This window comes from Vitis riparia, chromosome 16 (genome assembly GCF_004353265.1).
Source record: "Vitis riparia cultivar Riparia Gloire de Montpellier isolate 1030 chromosome 16, EGFV_Vit.rip_1.0, whole genome shotgun sequence".
Taxonomy (NCBI): domain Eukaryota; kingdom Viridiplantae; phylum Streptophyta; class Magnoliopsida; order Vitales; family Vitaceae; genus Vitis; species Vitis riparia.
Window position 1 is genome coordinate 3,271,556 of NC_048446.1, and position 20,357 is coordinate 3,291,912.

General features: G+C 33.1%; 1 protein-coding gene across 5 annotated transcripts in view; it reads right to left on the reverse strand.

The window, feature by feature from the left end:
- Positions 1-9,810: 9,810 nt before the first annotated feature.
- The window catches only part of LOC117933528, an 81,356-nt gene continuing 70,809 nt past the window's right edge, over positions 9,811-20,357 (reverse strand). For 3 of the 5 annotated variants that reach the window (XR_004654300.1, XR_004654305.1, XR_004654301.1), the window contains 8 exons: positions 14,296-14,570; positions 13,002-13,149; positions 11,165-11,490; positions 10,912-10,939; positions 10,733-10,824; positions 10,549-10,663; positions 9,963-10,382; positions 9,811-9,874 (listed from right to left, as the gene is read on the reverse strand). The gene's annotated coding sequence lies outside the window, so the exon portion shown is untranslated. Of the gene's footprint in view, positions 9,875-9,962; positions 10,383-10,548; positions 10,664-10,732; positions 10,825-10,911; positions 10,940-11,164; positions 11,491-13,001; positions 13,150-14,295; positions 14,571-14,658; positions 14,831-20,357 lie in introns of those variants that run through there. The other 2 variants (XR_004654303.1, XR_004654304.1) reach the window with 2 other exon arrangements.

The window sequence follows — 20,357 nt, forward strand, 5'->3', positions numbered from 1 at the left end:
AGTTCCCAAACACAATTTTTTTTAAAAAAACACCAAAACTGTTCTTAAAAACTATTCTCAAAAACTGTTTTCCAGAACAGTTTTCAAAAACAGCAACCAAACAGGCCCATAGCTTCTTAGTGGATATATCACTCCTTTTATATGCTTCATGATTGGGATTGGTTGCCACGTGTCATCTGGCAGTGCCTTCTCACCCTAGTTTTGGGCCGGACATATTCATATTTGGTGAATTTAGTGCTGGCTTGGGCCACGTTCTGTTTGGGCTTTTCCTATATGACCTTGTGTCACAACCTGTTCAAATGGTACTTCTTTGGGCTTATATGGGAGAAAAGGAGGTCTAAGTCAATTAAAATTATGTGGGTAAATCTCATATAAAAGATCAAAGCATCAGCCAATTCAAATTATGTGGATAAATCTCAAGTTGATAGGGAGGCTTAACCATCTCATAACACACTTCTCCTATGGTTTTAAAACTATTTATATATAATTGAATAAAATAATTTATTTACTTATTTATTTTCTCCTTTTTAACCATATATAAAAAATAAAAAGTTTTGCATAATATATTTTACATTGATATATTATATGTATTTAAAATTTAGAAATCATTTAAAAAAAATTAAACAATTACCAACGATATTGGAAATTCTCCGCCATGCCCATTTATTTATTTTGGATTAAGATGAAAACGAGTTCAAATAATCAAAACATCATAACTAGGGGTGTAAATATGGTCAATTTGATTAGTTTTTAATTAAAAAATTAATCGAATCAGTACAATCAACTTATATGTAATAAAAATCGAATCAACTAGATTTAAAATAAAAAACCAAACCAAATCAAACCTTTTAAGGTTGGTTTGGTTTAATTTTTGTAAACTGGTTTTTATTCAACTTAACGACCTTTTTTAGTCTTTGACTCAATTGTAATTTTTTTTTTTTATAACCAAAACCCATTAATTTGAACTTATATTAGGCCTTAACTCTAATTTGTTTTTAAAATCAATTCAAATCAACTTGAATTTGATGTTAGAAATAGATTAAATATCAAACAGGTATATATAAGTTTTAAAATATTGGTTTGATTTGGATCAATTATGAGACAAGAAAATAAAAAATCGAAAACCGAACCGGCAAAGTCATTTTCAAAATTTTCAAATTGAGCCAACCTTTTTTATCATTGAAAACCGAATTAATATGATCGATTTTGATTAATTTGAATTAATTTATTGGTTTTTTCAATTTTGCTTAACTCTTAATCATAATCCATCCCAAACCCCATCAGTTGACATCCCTATCTTAGGGGTTTATACAATATTAATTAAATCCCCAAATCCAAGGAGATTCCTTTATAATAATATATTCCAAACAAACTTAAGAAGTATTGGATGCTAAGTGAGCACCTTTGCAGAATGACAGTCGCATTCCCTCCTCCCTCCAAAAGACAAAACAAATTATTATACTTAACTGTTAACATCATATCAGTACTCTTGTAGTATTTTCCTGTCATGTCTCTTACATAAAAATTGGAATCACAATTGTATTTAAAAGTTAATTAAAACCTAAACCATTTTTATTTATTGGCATTGATGGTCAATGGCATATTAAAAAGTGACAATTAATTGATAGTGATGAGGCGACTATACAAGTTTTATTTTCACAAATATACGAAAAATCACACTATTAGGACTGCCAAGGGACCTAAGTTGCTTTTAGTTTAATAGAATGCATATCACTAAATTTATTAATATATATTTTATAAATTAATTAAAATAAAACTATTGTAAGTTAAATTTACTTATAGTAATTGAATACAAGAAAAATATGAATTTATATTTTTAAATAAAAAATACTTATATATATATATATATATATATATATATATATATATATATATATATAAACATTTATTTTATATTCTTTAATATATCCAAATTAAATACATTATATCCTTCAATATATATCAATTTTTTATTTATTAAAACAACTTCAATAAATATATGTGTTATCATTTTTTTTAATCATTTTTTTTTGGAGTTTTCTCAATATCTGTATTAAATTCTAGAAATTAAATCTCAAATAAATTATTTTGTATAAATCATAGAAATTACTTAATTATTTATTTAAAATATAATAAAAATATTTTAATAAAAGTATTTTAAAATTTAAAACAGATATTGAGATCATTGGGGAAAATTATTCGAACTCCAAATCAAATGGGATTGGGATGGTTGTTCAATCAAAGATCCCTAACCTTGTTGAAAGGATCAAATAGGCCTATTGTTTGGGAACTCGGAACATGGTAGGGGAAAGGAATTCAGTGGGTGGTTGTTTTCCAAGTTTTCTACAACAAATGTAGTAGCCTGATGAAAACTAAGAAGGATTTTTGGTGGAGACGAAGAAATCGGCCAAAGACCCATGAATATGGTATTTTATGGATAGTAGTCAAGCATTAGGACCACAGCATGAGTGGAGAAAAGGGCAAAAGATTAAAGAAGAATCAACTGCAATGACTGCTAAGACCGTCAGAAGTCACAAAAGTTCTATCAATTTTTCTACTAAACCTATGTTATGTTGCTGAGAAATCAAAAGGGACCAGTAGATCAAATCTTGGAAGCTAAGTCAGCCCTAAGCTCAGTTTTTCAGAAGCTAACTCAAACCTTATCTCAGCTATAAGAACTCCTATAGTCCATTTTTATTGACTTTGAATTTTCTCAGCAACCATGCAACCATCACAATCTCTCTATTAAAATAAATAAGTACTGGCAGACCCCTTTCCTTTGATGCTGAAAAAAAACTGAAGAAGGTCGAAGAAAAATTAAGTTGGCCATTTCTCAAGTCCTGGACCAAAAATCGAGTCTCAAAATTTTCATTTCTGTTTCTTACAGTTTCTCAGCAACCAAACAAAGAGCACGAAACCCTAGTTTTACTCTGTAGACGAATTAATAATAACAGACAAGAACAAACGCAGAAAGAAAAAACCAGTACATGCGTGCAATTGAGATTTTCTTGTGTAGAATCTGTTTGGTTGGTGAAAAATCAAAACGGAGAAATCAATACTTCATTTTTCTCCCATTTTTTGTATTTTTTGTATTTTTTTTGTTAGGCTTCGATTTTCTCAACAACAAAACAGAGGTTTAACTAGAAACCCTAGAGAGAGAACAAGAGTTACCGGAGAGTCGAGAAGGCGAGATCGATTGTGGAGGGAAAGAGAACGAAATGGTCTGGCTCCCGATCCATATATCGTTCTCTGATTTAGCCACGTCAACGTGTCGTGGAGGGAAAAATGCTTGAAAAATGTTTTATTGTTCAACTATCTATTTTTTTTAAAATAAATTTATTATATTAATTTATCATTAACTTTCAATATCCCTACATAATGTAAATTTGAAAAAAAAAATTCAAAAATTTGTTGTGTAGCATCTAATTTGAAAAATAAATTTGATTGATAATTTTCAATAACTCTTTTCTCTATTGGTAAGATTAAGTTGAAGCAAACTACTAATATTTCTTTATTATATCATAATGAAACTATGATGAAATTGTGCTTATATTGTTTACATTTTAATTTTTAATGTGATGTTATACAAGATGACATCTCAAAAGGGTTTTATAGTTGTCAAATGTGATTCATAGCTTCTTTTCAATAAATAGTAGTTGTGAGTATTAACTCAATTTGATTGTGATGGTTATCATGTATTGATACTTAAATTATTCATTCGATAATAATAGATTCGATACATCTTCTCTTATTTGTAGCAATAAGTTTCAAAAATAAGTCTGAAGAGAAACAAAGCTAAGTAACATTATGGTTTCTTGCGCTTTGACTTATGTGGACTAGGGCATCCCTAGAATGAACCTATATAATCAAATATGTGGGGTTAGAGTTTAAGGAAAGGAACGAAGAATAAAAAAATTATAATAATAGAGAAAAGTAAAATAAAATATAAGAAGTCAAACATAAAAAAGAAGAGATAGAACCTTAAAATCTTACTAAGGTCTTCTAGGAATTTCACATATAAGAAAGTTGATGGAGTTCCACCATTGAGAATTACAAGGTATGCAAAGAATAACTTGATATATTGATCATTGATACTTCGTTAATCATGTTTTATATCAATAAGCCTTAGTTATAGGCTTTAGAAAACCCTAGAACATGAATAAAACTATGAAAAAGTAAACCTAACTAATGTAGTAACTAATTAGGATTTTTATTTCTTTCTTAAAACTATTAATTTTTCTAAAAAAAAATAAAAGAAATTAGAAACTTAGTGCTTATTTGGCATTGTTAATATTTAATTTAAATTAGTAATTAATAAGATATTTTACATATTTTTAGATTATTATGATTTATTATGATTTTAAAATAATAGTTTTATTGGTTTAGAGACTTTATTTTAGATTATTTTGTTTGATAACCATGGAAAAAAAATGTAGGCTACAAGTTAACAACAAAATTGGTGTGGGTAAGGAATTCTTGACGCTACCTCAAGTTGGGTTTAACCTGGATGTGATTTATTAATAGGTGGATTTGGTACATGTTTATAGTTGGTTAACTTCTTAACCTCAATAACAATAAATTTTAAAAGAAAAAGAGAAAAAAAAAAGGATAATTGAATATTTAGATATTACATGTAGAACTAGTTATCAATAAATGTTTCACTCTTACTCATAATAGATCATATTATCAAATAAGAAGTTAAAACTTAGAAGTCTTAAGAAAGTAACATGTATTATTAATTTACTAATTTCAAATATTAAATTTTTTGATAGGTAAAGATAGGTATGCATAATTAGTAATATAAAAAGGTACATAGTACACATGACATATACAACAAACACCTAAAGGAAGGTCTTGAAAGATAGTATACAAAAAATAGCTTGGCACTCAATAAGACTCCACCTAGTCTTAGAAATCAAACCAAGGCATTGATCTTCACGTATGTACATGCTAACTCAAGCCGAAAGATTACAAAGGAATGATAGTTTTAACTTGTGATCAATTTGCTCCTTATTTTCAAAAGTTTTTTTTTATTATGTTTTCACCAAATTGTCCAAAAAATGTAAAGGGGGGTAGAATTTTTTTCATGTTCTTCTCTACAAGAAGCTATGCCAACTTAAAATGGTATCTTTCATTGAAGAAGGGATTACCCAATTTACATTGAATAAGGAAAACCAAAGTTACCATATAATCCTTATTTTGGAGCAATGAAAAAGTAAGTGATCAATAGATTCCCCCTTTAGTTTGTAAAGATAACATCTATTCACTAGTGGTTGTCCTCTTTTACAAAGAGGATCTAAAGTCATAACTTTTCCCCAACTGGCTTCCCATGCCAAAAAGCTCACTTTGGATGGGACCCACTGATTGTAGACGATGTTTGTTGGAAAATGGACCATCATTCCCACTTCCAAGGCCACATAGAAAGTTTTGACTTAGAATAGTCCTTTTTTGGCTTTTTTTTTTTTTTTTCAAATCTCCTTGTCAATATCCTTCCTTCTAATCACCTATCCTTGCAACATGGAGGAAAAAGTCTCAACAACGACTAATTCCCAATAAGAAAGTGTCTAGTGAAGCACGAAATCCAATGTCCCACCCCTCTTAAGTCACCCACAAATATGTCACCTAGGCCTCTTTGATATAGCCAATGCATACAAATGGTGAAAGTAGTTACACAAGGGCTCCTTTGCACACCATCTATTTGTCTAAAACTTAACCTTTTTGCCACTACTCACTTCAATGGAGGTTCTATTGAAGAAACGATCTCAATCCTTCCTAATAGCTTTCCAAACACCAACCCCATAACTACCTCTAAGTTCACAAGGGTACCAACTCGCACCTTCCTTCCTATACTTTCCTTCTATAATCTACTTCCAAAAAACTTCCCCATCAAAAACATATCTCATGACAACGAACATTTGTAACTGTGATCTCCTTGTATGTATTTCTATATAAGTTGGATCATCTTATGGAGAGAATGATAAAACAATTTATTTGACAACATTTTTGTGAATTAATTATTTATGCAAAGCATGTAGGAAAGCTCAAGGTGATAGTGAGGTGTTAGGACAAATAAACTTATTCAAGCAAATGGAAGACAACCACATGGTGGGGTCGATAATAGACAAAAAATTAGTTCTCTAACTAGTGTTAATAATTTGTAGTGACCCCCTCTTCTTCTATAGATATTATCTGTTCTGAGCCCAAAAGGCACTCACAGTTTTAAAACACATCTACATGGTTAAGAGGACTCTATACTTATATAACACTAAGAACTTTCTCCTTTATCCAATTTAGGATATCACAATCACCCCTTTTGTCGACACAACGTCCTCATTATGTCTTATAGGATTGCGGGGCCAAACAAACAAACACCCATCATAAGGAAAAAAAAACCTCATATCAGGTTTGTGGATCGACTCTGATACCACTTTGTCACACTCTTGGGGTAGGTCTTGGGGCAAAAAAAAATAGTAGTAAAATGAAAACAGAAATAAGAACTATTGTAAAAAATTATGTACTATTGGACATAAAGAAGTAGGTTGATATACTAAAAAGATATAAAGTTTTCATGATGGAAAAATTGCAAACTAGTACGATGTTTGAAAATATTCATAGTTTAAGGCATAGTTTTTTTCATTACCAATCAGGTTTAATATCATGTTATTAGTGTGGCGAATTGCAAATCACTATTGAAAATATCATTTATATGTTATATGTAAATCTATGCATGTATAAGAGTGAAAATTAAGGGGGACCCTTTTGATTTAAGGTTGTCATTTTTTTATTAAGGCTCGAAATGTTAAATGAGTGTCATACTAATTTAGAATGTTTGAAATTGCTAGTCATTAGATTTGGTTTGGCATTGATACTGGTGTATGCTTTTATACTATTATTAATATTATAGAAATGGAAAAGAATTTAATTTAAAATTAAAAAAAAATAAAAACTTAACTAAACTACTCATTAATCATACCAAAACAATAATTAAAAAAACTCTAAATAGGACAACAAACTTCTATTTAAACCAATTTCGTCAATCTAAATATTACCAAACTACAATTGCCTTTATTATCAACAAATGTTATGAGTTCATGTTTCATCACTTTGGCTTATAAATGTTATATGATATTATTTTACTCTTTTCTTTATGGACATGTTTGTTGTTTCCCAAATAATGAAATGAATGAGAATTATGCTTGTGAGTGTTTAGCTAGGTTGGCAATTCCAGACAAAATTTCTAAGTGTCTCATAACTCGATTTTCTGAATCCTTCCTTGAACTACTTGCCCAATGAAGATCAAGTGTAGAAATTGTTTAAAGGCCAAGGTATGTTGTTGAGGTTGTAGATGGATGAAATTGAATCAACCAAGTTTTTCAAATTGCTATTTTTCTTGAAATATATTTTTAAAGTGTCAAGGAGGCAAAGACAACAAGTTTTTTCAACTAAGTGTTCATGTGCCTTGTTCTAGGATCGATCTAGGTTTTGCTTGATCTTTTCTTAGCCATTGGATCAAGGGTTTCTTTTCTTTTAAAACCAAAATGCCTTCAATTTAGGGTTAAGGAGACTAGCAACCATTTTCACTCTCTTAAGCTCTCCTTCTTAATCCAATAGAGAGTGTTTGGTTGCTAAGAAAATCCTCATTCACCTTGATATCAAAAACATTTTCAATTGGATTTTCTTAAAAATGGGTTGATTCCATATCATTCTTTCATCTCTCATTTTTTTTATTTATTTTGGTTTGGGTGAAAACCCATTTTCTTCTTATGTGGATTCAAGAAGAGACTAAGATCGAGCTTGGTATGGACTCCAAGTGTGCTATGTGTGAAGCTGAAAGTAGAAATATGCTAGTTAAGTGGTTGGGAGGGATTGGTAGACTTGAGTTAGGTAAAACCGTGTATTAAGTTTTTATTTTTTATAATGGATGTCTTCAATTGCTTGTAGGCTTGCGGTTTTTTATTTCTTTGAATATTTTTCACATTAAAATTGGGTGTCATTGTCTCCTTCTCTCATCTACTTTTTGATTTATTTGCAGTTATTGATATCATTTGTTACTTGAGCATATATGTTAGATGGATGAAAAACAAAAAATAAGTTGAAATTTGTGTATTTATCTTTGAATATCTTGAATAATTTTTTGTTCAATTCGATAAAGATATCTAGTAGTAATTGGAAATGTGTTAAGGATGTTATGAATTTGTGTTGGGGAGTGTTGAAGTATTTTCATGTAACTTGCATTTATAAATTGTTGGGAGAGTGTTGTTGTATTCATGCTTTCATGTGATTTTTATTCATTATTGAAAAGATTTTGAAGAGAGGAATATAGGTTGTAAGAAATTTTAAGGAAATATAATATATATTGGGGAACCTTGTTGAATTTATTTAAAAATATATATTCCTCCTCTCTTCCACTCCCCCTTTAAATGTAATCCATCATTGATATTCACCCTCAATGCTCATTTTCTTCATTACATTTGTTTATTTTGGCTTAGGAATCAAAATATTGAGTTGGGTCTATAAGGATGTCAACAATCCTAAGCCATTGACACTAAGCAATGTCTTGCTAACATGCAGCCATGTATGTACAACTTCTAACTAGTGGACTGCTATGATCAGCTACATAGATTCTACCTTATAGAATAGCATGCATCGTTGTACATATATGTATAGGTCTGTATTATTTAGTTAGATAAATATAATTTTATTTTTTTTACTTCTTCAATTACTTTTGTGTGGATTCTAAAAGCAATTTATATAAATAAAATTTCATATATTCATATCCACTTTTGTTAATGTTTCCACATAGAGTAACCTTATGAAATTGTTTTCTTAATTTTCGGACTTACCCTGTCAACCATCCATGTATAGTGTTTGATAAATCTCCTTGATCATTTGATGGTATAACACTTAGAGCATGCTTAGCCTGATTTTTTAAAACACTTCTATTATTATAAAAAGTATTTAGGTATTTGCACTACAATAAATATAATGTTTTATGATAAATTAATTTGTGATTAAAAAAGAGTATTTTGTGGTAAAAGATTTTTTTTTTCCACAAAAAATTTATTTGTGGTGAGTTTATTGCTATAAGTTCGTGAGTAGTTATTTTTAATCATGAAATTTAATTTTATAGAAAAAACAAATAATTTTTCCACAAAATAAAGTTTGTGTCAACATGTCACTTTTCACCACAAAATAAAATTTGCCGTAACATATCATTTTTCACCATAAAACAAGTTTATAGCACCGTGTCATTTTTTCTATGAAAATAATCATGGTACAAAGTCATTTTTTTGCCATACAAAAATTATGGTGAAAAATCACCCTTCCACCATGAAATAAAATTTCTCGTGAAATGTGTTTTATAAGCTTTCAAATTCAAAATGAGATTAAATATAACAAGCTTTAAGAGAAATTTGACCGTATTGTATAATCTTTTAACTCATAAAATTAATGTTACTTTTGGTTCTCATAAAATATTAAGAAAAGAAAAAAAAATATGAAAAATGATTTTCTTATGTTTGGCTATCCCATGAAAAAAAAAATCAAATATAAATAAAAGAACTTAGAAACTTATACATTTTCAAATAATTTAATCTTTATATTAGTGAGTTAAAATAAGTAAAATGAGTTTGAAGGGACAAATAAAAATAATTCATTGATTTTTAATCTTTTTTTTTTCTTCTACTTCTTCTTTTCTTATGTTTATCCTTCCTATTTTCTTTCCCTCAAATTTTCTAAAAATCAAACGTAGCCTAAAGGAATACTATATCACTCACTCAAACTAGTAGACCAATTAATCTATACGAAAAATTTGAAGGTAAAAGGAAAACTATAACTTCTTGTGCTCCATTATATACCATTGTTGATCCAAAATCTATAAGTTAAGAATCGAAAAACAACTTATTGGAAACTCAGGTAAAAGTAGAAGCAGGATCATCTTAGGTACACTTTAATGTGCCCACCTTCTCCTATCACCATTTCAAGGCTGAAATCTCTAGTAATTGCAAACTTCAACTCTGATGATGTGAACCTCTTGCCTAGCCCTTTTGCTTTTACAAGTACCAACCTCTAGAATAGTTTCTATGCCATGAAGTTGAGAAGCTACATTGTCTTTGCAATTTCCTGTCCATTGTTCTCTGCTTCCCTAATGTTGTTGATGTTGAGGAAGATGGCATGGTCAATGACTTCCGAAAATGATGGGTGGTTCCTGGTTTATTAAGGTACTTGTGTGTTGTAGAAGACAAGACAGTAGATTGAAGCTTTTTCTTTTGCTTGTGAGTTTAATCTTCCTTAGAAACTAATGGATTCTGGCTGCATTTGTTGTTTTGGAAAATGATGTCCTTCAGGATAAGAATATGTTATTTTGTTGATTGAGATCCTTCCTGTACAAACAAGTTCCAATATGTTCATGCTTTGTGAATTCTTTAATGATATGGTTACCACCTATAACAGTTGTAATGACTCAACCATAATGAACAACATGTTAAGATTTCCAATCAGGATCAATAACTTCAAGTGAGTAGAAATTTTAAAGTATTAGCTTCTTACCAAAATAAAGTCAGGAATGAGGAAACCTTTGCAATCTGCAATGTGAGGAAAGCAACCCAATCGAGAACAAGAAGCCCAAGTTCCTTCCAGTTTAAACATTTTCAATAATACTGACCTGAGATGGTTACATAAATCAGTTCTTGAAAACTTTGAAATTAAAACAAGATTTTCATAGTATACTCACCTCTAGTTCTTCAAATTTCTTGGTGGCATTTTGAGTGCCATTACTTAGGCCACTAGGAAGAGGCTTGTACTCTACTTCCTTCATACCATTGCCTGATAGGATGAAAAAGATTTAGCAATGATTTTGGGGAGAATAACTAATGGAAAAAGAATCCTCTTTTGCCTGATAGGCCAACTCACCATTTGTTCCTAAACGCTTAGCAGCCTCCTGTAACCAGAAACAAGTAAGATTATGGAAATTATTAAATCAATTGTGTTAGCATATATTAGAGAAACACTTGGAAAGCACATGAAATTGAGCTTATTTATGCTAGTTTTTGGTACTCATTTCAAAAATACAAATAAAACCAAAGCAAAAGAATGATTTAGTTTCCATGTGGTGCACAAACAAACTCTCAATTCTATGCATAGAACATGCGAATTTTATAATTACCTTTTTCATTATGGTTTCTTTCTTCTATGTTTCAACACCCTTTAAGAATGCCTTTGTTGATGAGCCTGCAAACTATCATAATGAGTCAAGGGCACTCTTGGAGTCTCAGATATACATAGAAGAATTGAAATTCAGCTAATTACCTAAGAAGAGAACAATTAGCAAAATTGTAACCATCCAGTCAGCAAATGAAACATTAAAAACAACCCCGATGCTAATGCCCATCATGAGCATTGGTTGGAAAAGCAGCGCCAAATCATAGTAAATGATAGGCATATCAAGTGTAGGATGCCTTAGCTTAAGATTATAGTAAACAGTTGAGCCTACTGCACCCATAGCCATGCATGACCAACAAAAAGAATTTATGACTTCCTCAATTATAAGCGAGCAGTTTCATATAACCATGTAAATGAGATTTGCAAAGAGATATTCCTTGTCTTCAGCTAGCTATTTATTAATTAGATGAAACAGTTCTTAAAGCTAAATCAAGGACAATTGTCTCAGAGAAGTAATGGGTGCTAAGCTTCATGTTCAAGGTTCAAAGAATTGAGGTCCCTTAAAAGTCATGAACTTAGCTCACAAAGCTGCTGGCATGTCAGTGTAGTAAATCAATTCTCTTTTTATTCTAAAAAAATCGGTAGATACTAGAAAATATGTGACAATGGTCTCAAACCCAGTGCTTGAAATATGCAAAATCAAGTATTGAGTCAATCAAATAGCAGGCTGGATTGGTGGTATTTTTTCCTTTATTTTTACCACTTCCTAACCCCTATCCCAATGAGGTTTCTGAATTTGGTTAGAATGAATTATAGATCTTTAACAGAACTCCTACCAGATGGATATGTCTGTTTCTTACATTTTAATATAGTAACAAAACTGCCACCACCACAAACACCACTTGCACTCCCAAATGTTGCTCCAAAGAATCCAATTATGCTACAATCATCAATTTGCCAACCAAATTTCATTTCCCTTAAAAGTCAAATTTGCAATGACAACATTTAAATTTTCCAAAATAGCTTTTGAGTTTAGAACACAATTATTTATGGAAGTCAATCACAAAAGCCAACAAACTATTCTATACAATTAGCAAAAACTAAAAGTTTAAAACTAGAATTCATAATCTATGGCAGGAAAACAAGAGAAACAATAAAAGGTAATAGGAAAATTGAAACTTTATATGTCCATAGGTTTGGTCCCAAGCAAAGAAATAATAAAATCTATTGAGTATTGCTAAGGTCACCAGGTTAAGCATACTTGAGATTTTAAATTTTTCTCTCCAACACAACAGTATACTACATAGCTCTAATATTTTTCCTTTTCTTTTCCTCAATTTAGCAACCAATCAGGGGAATAAGAAAACAATTTTGTCCCATTCTAAATAATGGCAAAGCGTGTAACACCAATAATCCACCTAATACCAACAAAACAAATATTTAGATAACATGGTCTTACCATGTCACACATTCATATAAATTACATATTTTCATGCCAAATTTTATTAATTCTTCGATCATTGTTATTAGAGTTTTGTTTAGATAAACAAAGAACATTCAAATCTTCAAAATAACATGGTCTTACCATGTCACACATTCATATAAATTACATATTTTCATGCCAAATTTTATTAATTCTTCAATCACTGTTATTAGAGTTTTGTTTAGATAAACAAAGAACATTCAAATCTTCAAAATAAAAGGCAAAAGGGCAATAATATAAGTGTTTTAACACAATAAATACCTAGTTTCTCCACTATCACTAGGAAAGGTCAATAGTAGGCTAAAAATTTGAGATTATAAAATTCATAGCAAAGCAGAGAAAGTAAAGATTCAAAAACCTTGCTCCAACCCTGGAGTTTCTGTTTCTAGAGGAAATATCAGTGAGACATAAATATTGTCTACAATGACCTCCTGTTGCAAAGCTTTTGCCAATCCCCGGAGGCTAAACTTGCTAGTCGTATAAGCTGTGTAACCATAAAGGCCCACCTACAAAAAAATCATGACTCCAAATGAAAAATCAATAGATAGAGAGTTGTTTTGGAATCCTAATAACCATTGAAATTTAAAATCTAAGAGCAAAAAATTAATGTGCTTTGAATGTCAAATAAGCCAATTTCTAAGCATTCCATTTTAAATTTAGGCGGTAATATTCATTTCTAGTGCTGAAAAAATTCATAGAATAATAAACAAAAGTTCAAAGCAAAAGGTAATACGTTGAACTTTCTTGCTTTTTTGAATCATAAAAAAATAGGAAAAAGCATTTATGAAAACACAAGAGTTCCTAATAGTTATAGAACTTTCAAGTAAACACATCAGCTCAAAACACATCACACTTATTTAAGTACACGGTACTTGACTGGCCTGCGATGATATAATGTCGATCGATGTTGGTCCACATTTCTTTCAATGCTTATAACTTCTTGTGCTCCATTATATACCATTGTTGATCCAAAATCTATAAGTTAAGAATTGAAAAACAACTTATTGTAAACTCGGGTAAAAGCAGAAGCAGGATCATCTTAGGTACACTTTACTGTGCCCACCTTTTCCTATCACCATTTCAAGGCTGAAATCTCTAGTAATTGCAAACTTCAACACTAATGATGTGAACCTCTTGCCTAGTCCTTTTGCTTTTACAAGTACCAACCTCTAGAATAGTTTCTATGCCATGAAGTTGAGAAGCTACATTGTCTTTGCAATTTCTTGTCCATTGTTCTCTGCTTCCCTGTTGTTGTTGATGTTGAGGAAGATGGCATGGTCAATGACTTCTAAAAATGATGGGTGGTTCCTGGTTTATTAAGGTACTTTGTGTGTTGTAGAAGATGAGACAGTAGATTGAAGCTTTTTCTTTTGCTTGTGAGTTCAATCTTCCTTAGAAACTAATGGATTCTGGCTGCATTTGTTGTTTTGGAAAATGATGTCCTTCAGGATAAGAATATGTTATTTTGTTGATTGACATCCTTCTTGTACAAACAAGTTCCAATATGCTCATGCTTTGTGAATTCTTTAATGATATGGTTACCACCTATAACAGTCGTAATGATTCACAACCATAATGAACAACATGTTAAGATTTCTAATCAGGATCAATAACTTCAAGTGAGTAGAAATTTTAAAATATTAGCTTCTTACCAAAATAAGGTCAGGAATGAGGAAACCTTTGCAATCTGCAATTGAGGAAAGCAACCCAATCGAAAACAAGAAGCCCAAGTTCCTTCCAGTTTAAACATTTTCAATAATACTGACCTTAGATGGTTACATAAATCAATTCTTGAAAACTTTGAAATTAAAACAAGATTTTCATAGTATACTCACTTCTAGTTCTTCAAATTTCTTGGTGGCATTTTGAGTGCCATTACTTAGGCCACTAGGAAGAGGCTGGTACTCTACTTCCTCCGTACCATTGCCTGATAGGATGAAAAAAGATTTAGCAATGATTTTGGGGAGAATAAATAATGGAAAAAGAATCCTCTTTTGCCTGATAGGCCAACTCACCATTTGTTCCTAAACACTTAGCAGCCTCCTGTAACCAGAAACAAGTAAGATTATGGAAATTATTAAATCAATTGTGTTAGAATATATTAGAGAAACACTTGGAAAGCACATGAAATTGAGCTTATTTATTCTGGTTTTTGGTACTCATGTAAAAAATGCAAATAAAACCAAAGCAAAACAATGATTTAATTTCCATGTGGTGCACAAACAAACTCTCAATTCTATGCATACAATATGCAAATTTTATAATTACCTTTTTTATTATGGTTCTTTCTTCCATGCTTCGACACCCTTTAAGAATGCCTTTGTTGATGTGCCTGCAAACTATCATAATGAATCATGGTGTAGACCCTCAATTTTGTCCCTTTAACACATGTCTTTAAGTTTGTTTTCAGTGCTCCACAGTAGTTCCTTGGTGGCCCAGTACTACTCACCACTTACCTTTTTCTGAGTCACCTTGGAGACTTTGGTTGAGGATTATTTGATCCCTTATTGTGACCCCTGGCAGCCCTATTTTAGACTTAGACTTTTCATTCATTTTAGGATAGCTTTTAGATACACTTGGCCTTTAGGCACCGCTCTAGGCCTACTTAGGCACACTTGGCCCATTAAGACATTTTTAGCGTGACTTGTATGACTTGTATGACTTGTGTGGTTGCATAGCTTGTGGGCCCATTTTTGTATTTATTTGTTTATTTATTTATTTATTTATTTATTCATTTATTTTTTATTTTTTTACCATTTCCTAATTTATTTACTTACTTATCTATTCATTCAATTATTTAACTTCAAAAATTTCATGTTTTTGCAAGGAAAATTACCATTGGAGTTTAAGGAAGGTGGGACTCTCCTTGGAAGGTTTTGGAGGGGAATTTGAAATCGGGAAGATTTGCTTTTGAAGGAGAAGACTAAAAAATAAGGAAACAAAATATTCTGCAAGGAGAAGGAGCACGGGATTGGAGGATTGAGGGGAAATTCTGAAGATTTTGGGAGATCGTCTTGAGGGGAAGTATAGAGAGAGGGACTGACAGCACGCATCCTTCTCGTTGGAAGCTGAGCAATTCTCCTCAAAGATTGGCTCTTCCAGGTATGGTCACGGGAAATTCACATACTCTCATCTTTATATGATCCTGAATATTATTCTGCGAGCCCGATGTCATCTTATTGATTGTTGTGGAGAATTAGGACTGATTTTTCTCTTGTCGAATATATTTAAGCGTGAACATGCTATGTTTTGGTTTCTGATTTTTTTAGTCTTTTTAATCTCTATTGTTAATGGCTGATGTGTGGGATTGTCGTTGATATCGATATCCAAGACCCCTTCTCTTATTCTCTGGAGTCCCTACCTGTTTCTTTTTAAGCCCTTTTGAAAACAATGAATTGTGGCTTGCCTATTCACCCGTCTGTATCTCTCCTGCTTCTTTTGGATTATATTTTCTTGTCTTCTGCTTCTATGTATTTATTTCTCTTCCCTCCTTTGGCGTTTGGGCTACGGAGACCACGAGGGCATTGAGTATTTCATGAAAGGTAGAAACTTTACGAAGGCTGTGTAGAATGTGGGCTGTTTGTGGGGTTTGGCACATGATTGCAGATTGTTGAATCAGATTGGGTTTCTCTATTCGTGGAATTCTGGGCTGGAATCCTAGCAGGCTTTCACTTGTCTCAACCAATGACAGATTCTATTGATAATAAATGCAAGATCAGAATATAAGATTTGGGGCTTCTCGTTTGTGCAGTATCAGTCAATATAGAGTTAAAGATCTCCTCGAATATTTGGATTATGGAATGGTAGACGAGAGAGAAAAGAGTCCAGTAGAACTTGATGTTTCTTTCAAATCCAATTCACTAGTAACCAAGGCAATTATGGCCACTTTAAACCCCACGGTTATTCTATAGAAATTTGTTTTGATACTTGGAAACAGAGAGTTAGGAAAATTACACTGCCTAATATGGATGATTCAAGTTCACAGCTGAATAAACTCAATGAGGAACCTGTAAAACTAGACTGCTTGTCAAATGTTGTCGCCGACCCATCCTTACGTGATAAAGATCCCAAAACAGGATAAGGAGAAAATGACAGCTTCTGGTCTTGAAACCGTGCAAACTTTTAGTACGAAGCCTTGTTCCAGTGGGACTAATATTTCATTGGAAAACAATAGAGTGGAAGGATCTCTTAACAGTATGGTTTCAGAAAGGTTGCTACCAGCATTGGTTCTGGTGGAATGTCTTCACTCCGAGGTCACCAAGTAGAAGGAGGCATGGTTTAATTAGTGACCAAGAGGTATCTGGTTTTCGAAACGGCTTGGTCCAGACTTGCCACTGTTAGCGAGATGCCTGGCCAAAGTTGCGTATTCTAAATTATTGATTGAATTATGGGCAAGACAATTTATTCCTCTTATGACAGATAGATTGCACTAGAAGATGGGTGATCCTTAAAAGTTGTGAATTCTGCCATTGACCTCCACAAGAAGATGATTGAGATGTGCTACTGATGTTAAAACAGAACAGATGTATCATGTACGCATTCTCAATTTGTCGAAATGCAGATTGAATGCAAATGGCAGCCTATCAAACTGTCCTAGAAGAGTGTCGATGGATTTGAGTGGGAGATGGATTCGCAACTGCTAATGAGGTTGTCCTTAATGATCTCCACCATTTAGCTTCTATATACGTGTCATACCAGTTGATTTAGCAGTTTTCTAGGAATTATTTTTTGAAACTCGGAATTCAGGAGCTCTTGAAGCCTGATGACATGTTAGGTGTAATATCTGGCTGAAGTTCAGTTTCATGAACATAAATCTAAGATCTACTTACTTGATGTGTCAGGAAGTCCACTTCTTGTTAATGAGTTAGTTTATGATGATGCTCCCTAGCTGTTTGGTTCTTAAAGATGAATGTCTGCCTGCAAAAGTGATGAAGCAGCCCCTAATGCTATTGATTCTGATACAGCAAGAAACTTCTCATGAAGTCACTCTTATGACACTACTGATGAGGAACTCACGTCAATTGTAATGGAAAGCTATCAACATTCAGAGCCTCAGCACGGTCTTGAAAGCTTTTCTACCAAAGAAACAATTCTCCAACTTCTTAGGAAAGGTTACGTCGGGCTATGAATTCGGTCTTGGAATAATGGGGTCTCAAGATAGGCGCTAGAATCTGACCAGAAACGAATGCCTGAACCAGAAGAATGTGTGTTCCATCTGGTTACTAGTAAGCTGAATTTTAGAGTCACCAAGAAGACTTAATGAGGCTACAGCAATGGATGAACTATTTAATCGCATTACCTCCACATAAAGATCTCTCAGGGAATGAACCACTCTTATAATGACATGGAAAAACTTCCCCATGCACTCTCCAAGTTCCCTTCAGTTGAGGTACAATCTATGATGCAGTCTCCTAGGCTCACCCCTCCTCAGTATGCAACAGCAGCAACGTATATCGCTTCAGGAAGTCCATTTTATCCTAATTTGCAGTCAGTGATAGATCCTCATCCGTAACTGTTAGTCTAATATCAAAGGAGAAGCCTATTATCCTTAGTCATGCAGGAATTGAAGATTGCATTGGCCTTCCCCCAAAGCTGCAATTCCTCTCAATGAAAAAGTCATAGCTGCTCTTGCTCATAAAACTATAATTCTGGTGGCTCATCAAGTGGAGTTTCTCTTCGAAGTCGATAAAATTCTGGTTATGGAAGCTGAAGGCTATTACAGAATCACTTCTAAACATAAAAATCCTGAAGCTGTATGCTTGGGAAACACACTTCAAGAACGTCAAAGAAGGGTAAAGTGTTTCTGGAGATGCTGAACGAGTGCTTGGATCAGATAACGAGTGCTTCACGGGACAATCAGCCAGCTGTGTTCTTGCAATAGAGCACCTTGCTATCTTCTTAGATTATCAGGTACATTGACAATGGAGAAGCCATAAATTTCAACCTGAATAATTTCAGTACAGCAATTAGATTCTGTGGTAAGGCCTGGCAGTGATTCTTTGCAAGTATCATTTGATAAAAAACCATGCACAAGTAATTCTGAGGCCTCAGTTCTCAAAGAGTTGCAGTAGATATCAACAGTATATTACTTGAATCTTTAGATAATCGTCACAGTTCAGGCTCATCATGCATTAATATCAGAGATGGCTTAAATTTGATTTCCGTGAAGACTAGTAATGAATCTCGCAGATGTCATGGTATGCGGATAAACCTGAGACAGATTTGAAGTTTTTATCTGAACTTGATACACATCCACAGAAGTCCTAAATGTCAGGTGATCGAAGATGCAGAAAAAGACTTGAAGGGTGATGATCAACTTTGGCATTCGCTATCATCTAAGAATTTTATTGAACCACTGATTAGGTTTCTGAAGGATGCTTGTGGACAGCATGATGTAAAGACTCAGAGAGTTGGATTTCAGTTGTTATTGGCGCTTGTCAACAAAATCGAAGTGGTGGGTCATACATGGGAGCAGACGCATTCAATCTGATGACACCCCTTCTGAATTCAAAAATCAACAATATTGTCAGGAGTTACAATGGAAAGTGACTTATGTGCTCTCTTTCTCCTTCAAGTTTGTGGACTCGGGTCCTCTCTTCACAAGACAGCGAAGCTGGTACTATGGTTCAGCCTGGTGATATTCCCATAATTTATGTTCGTGAATTACTTGAGATAAAAAGGAAGTTCGACCATCAAAGGCCTGCATCTCTTGGACTAAAATCTGGATCAGAAAAATTTCAAAGTTAATACGGACTAGAAAATTCTCAAAGTGTAATGGAAAGCTCTAGTGATGAGGGTACCCTCTTTGACGAATCAAGAAGTTGAATTTGAGGCCTCCAATGGAAGAAATTTGAACTTTTTCTGATGAGACTTCCAAGGCTGTCATGCACATTACATTGCAGTTCAGAATTCCGCCTTGAAGTCTTTTCTAAAGTCACTTTCCAAAAGACTTAAACGCAATGTCATAGCTCAGAATCTCTGGTATTCACGTTCAGTCTCTTAAGCTTGACCCCAAAGAATCTTTGAGGGTTCATTGCTCCGTACCTGAATATGGAGGAGAGGGTACCAAGTGAGGATTTTCTGAGGAACAGTCGCATCATTAATATAGAGAAACAAAAATCTGAACCTACTTTGAGAGAAACAAACATCTCATGTTGCCACTTTGGACGGACACTTGAAATCCAAGAGCATGGATTGAGGGGCGGCCTGCACTCCCATGGGGACCACGCACTAACAGAAACACGCCACCTCGGGAAGTCTTCACAGCCGCATGAAGAAGTCCACGCACAGTTTTGATTTTCAGAGAACACACGTACATGCATAGTCCGCTTTCTAGAGGAACCCCCAGGATTTTTTTTAAGAAGTTGCGAGCACTAATGGACTCCATGCACAGGTTTCTTCATGGGCTGCATCCACTTACGCTACGCACCATCCCAAATTCGAAGACAGCCGCAACATTCAGAACTTGAAGGCTGCCACCTTTCAATACCACGCATGGATGCATTGGAGATGTAACTTACGCACTAAGAGATTCGAAATGGCTTGGTTCAGATTCTGCAGCTGTCAGTAGAGACATTCTGACCAGAATTATGTATTCCAAACATTTGGGCACGCGGATATAGCCTTCGGAAAATGAGGAGCACAATTTTAAATGGAATGAGGTTGTTTTGGGAAAGGGGAAAACCCTTGGGCAATCAGGCCTGAAACGTTTAAT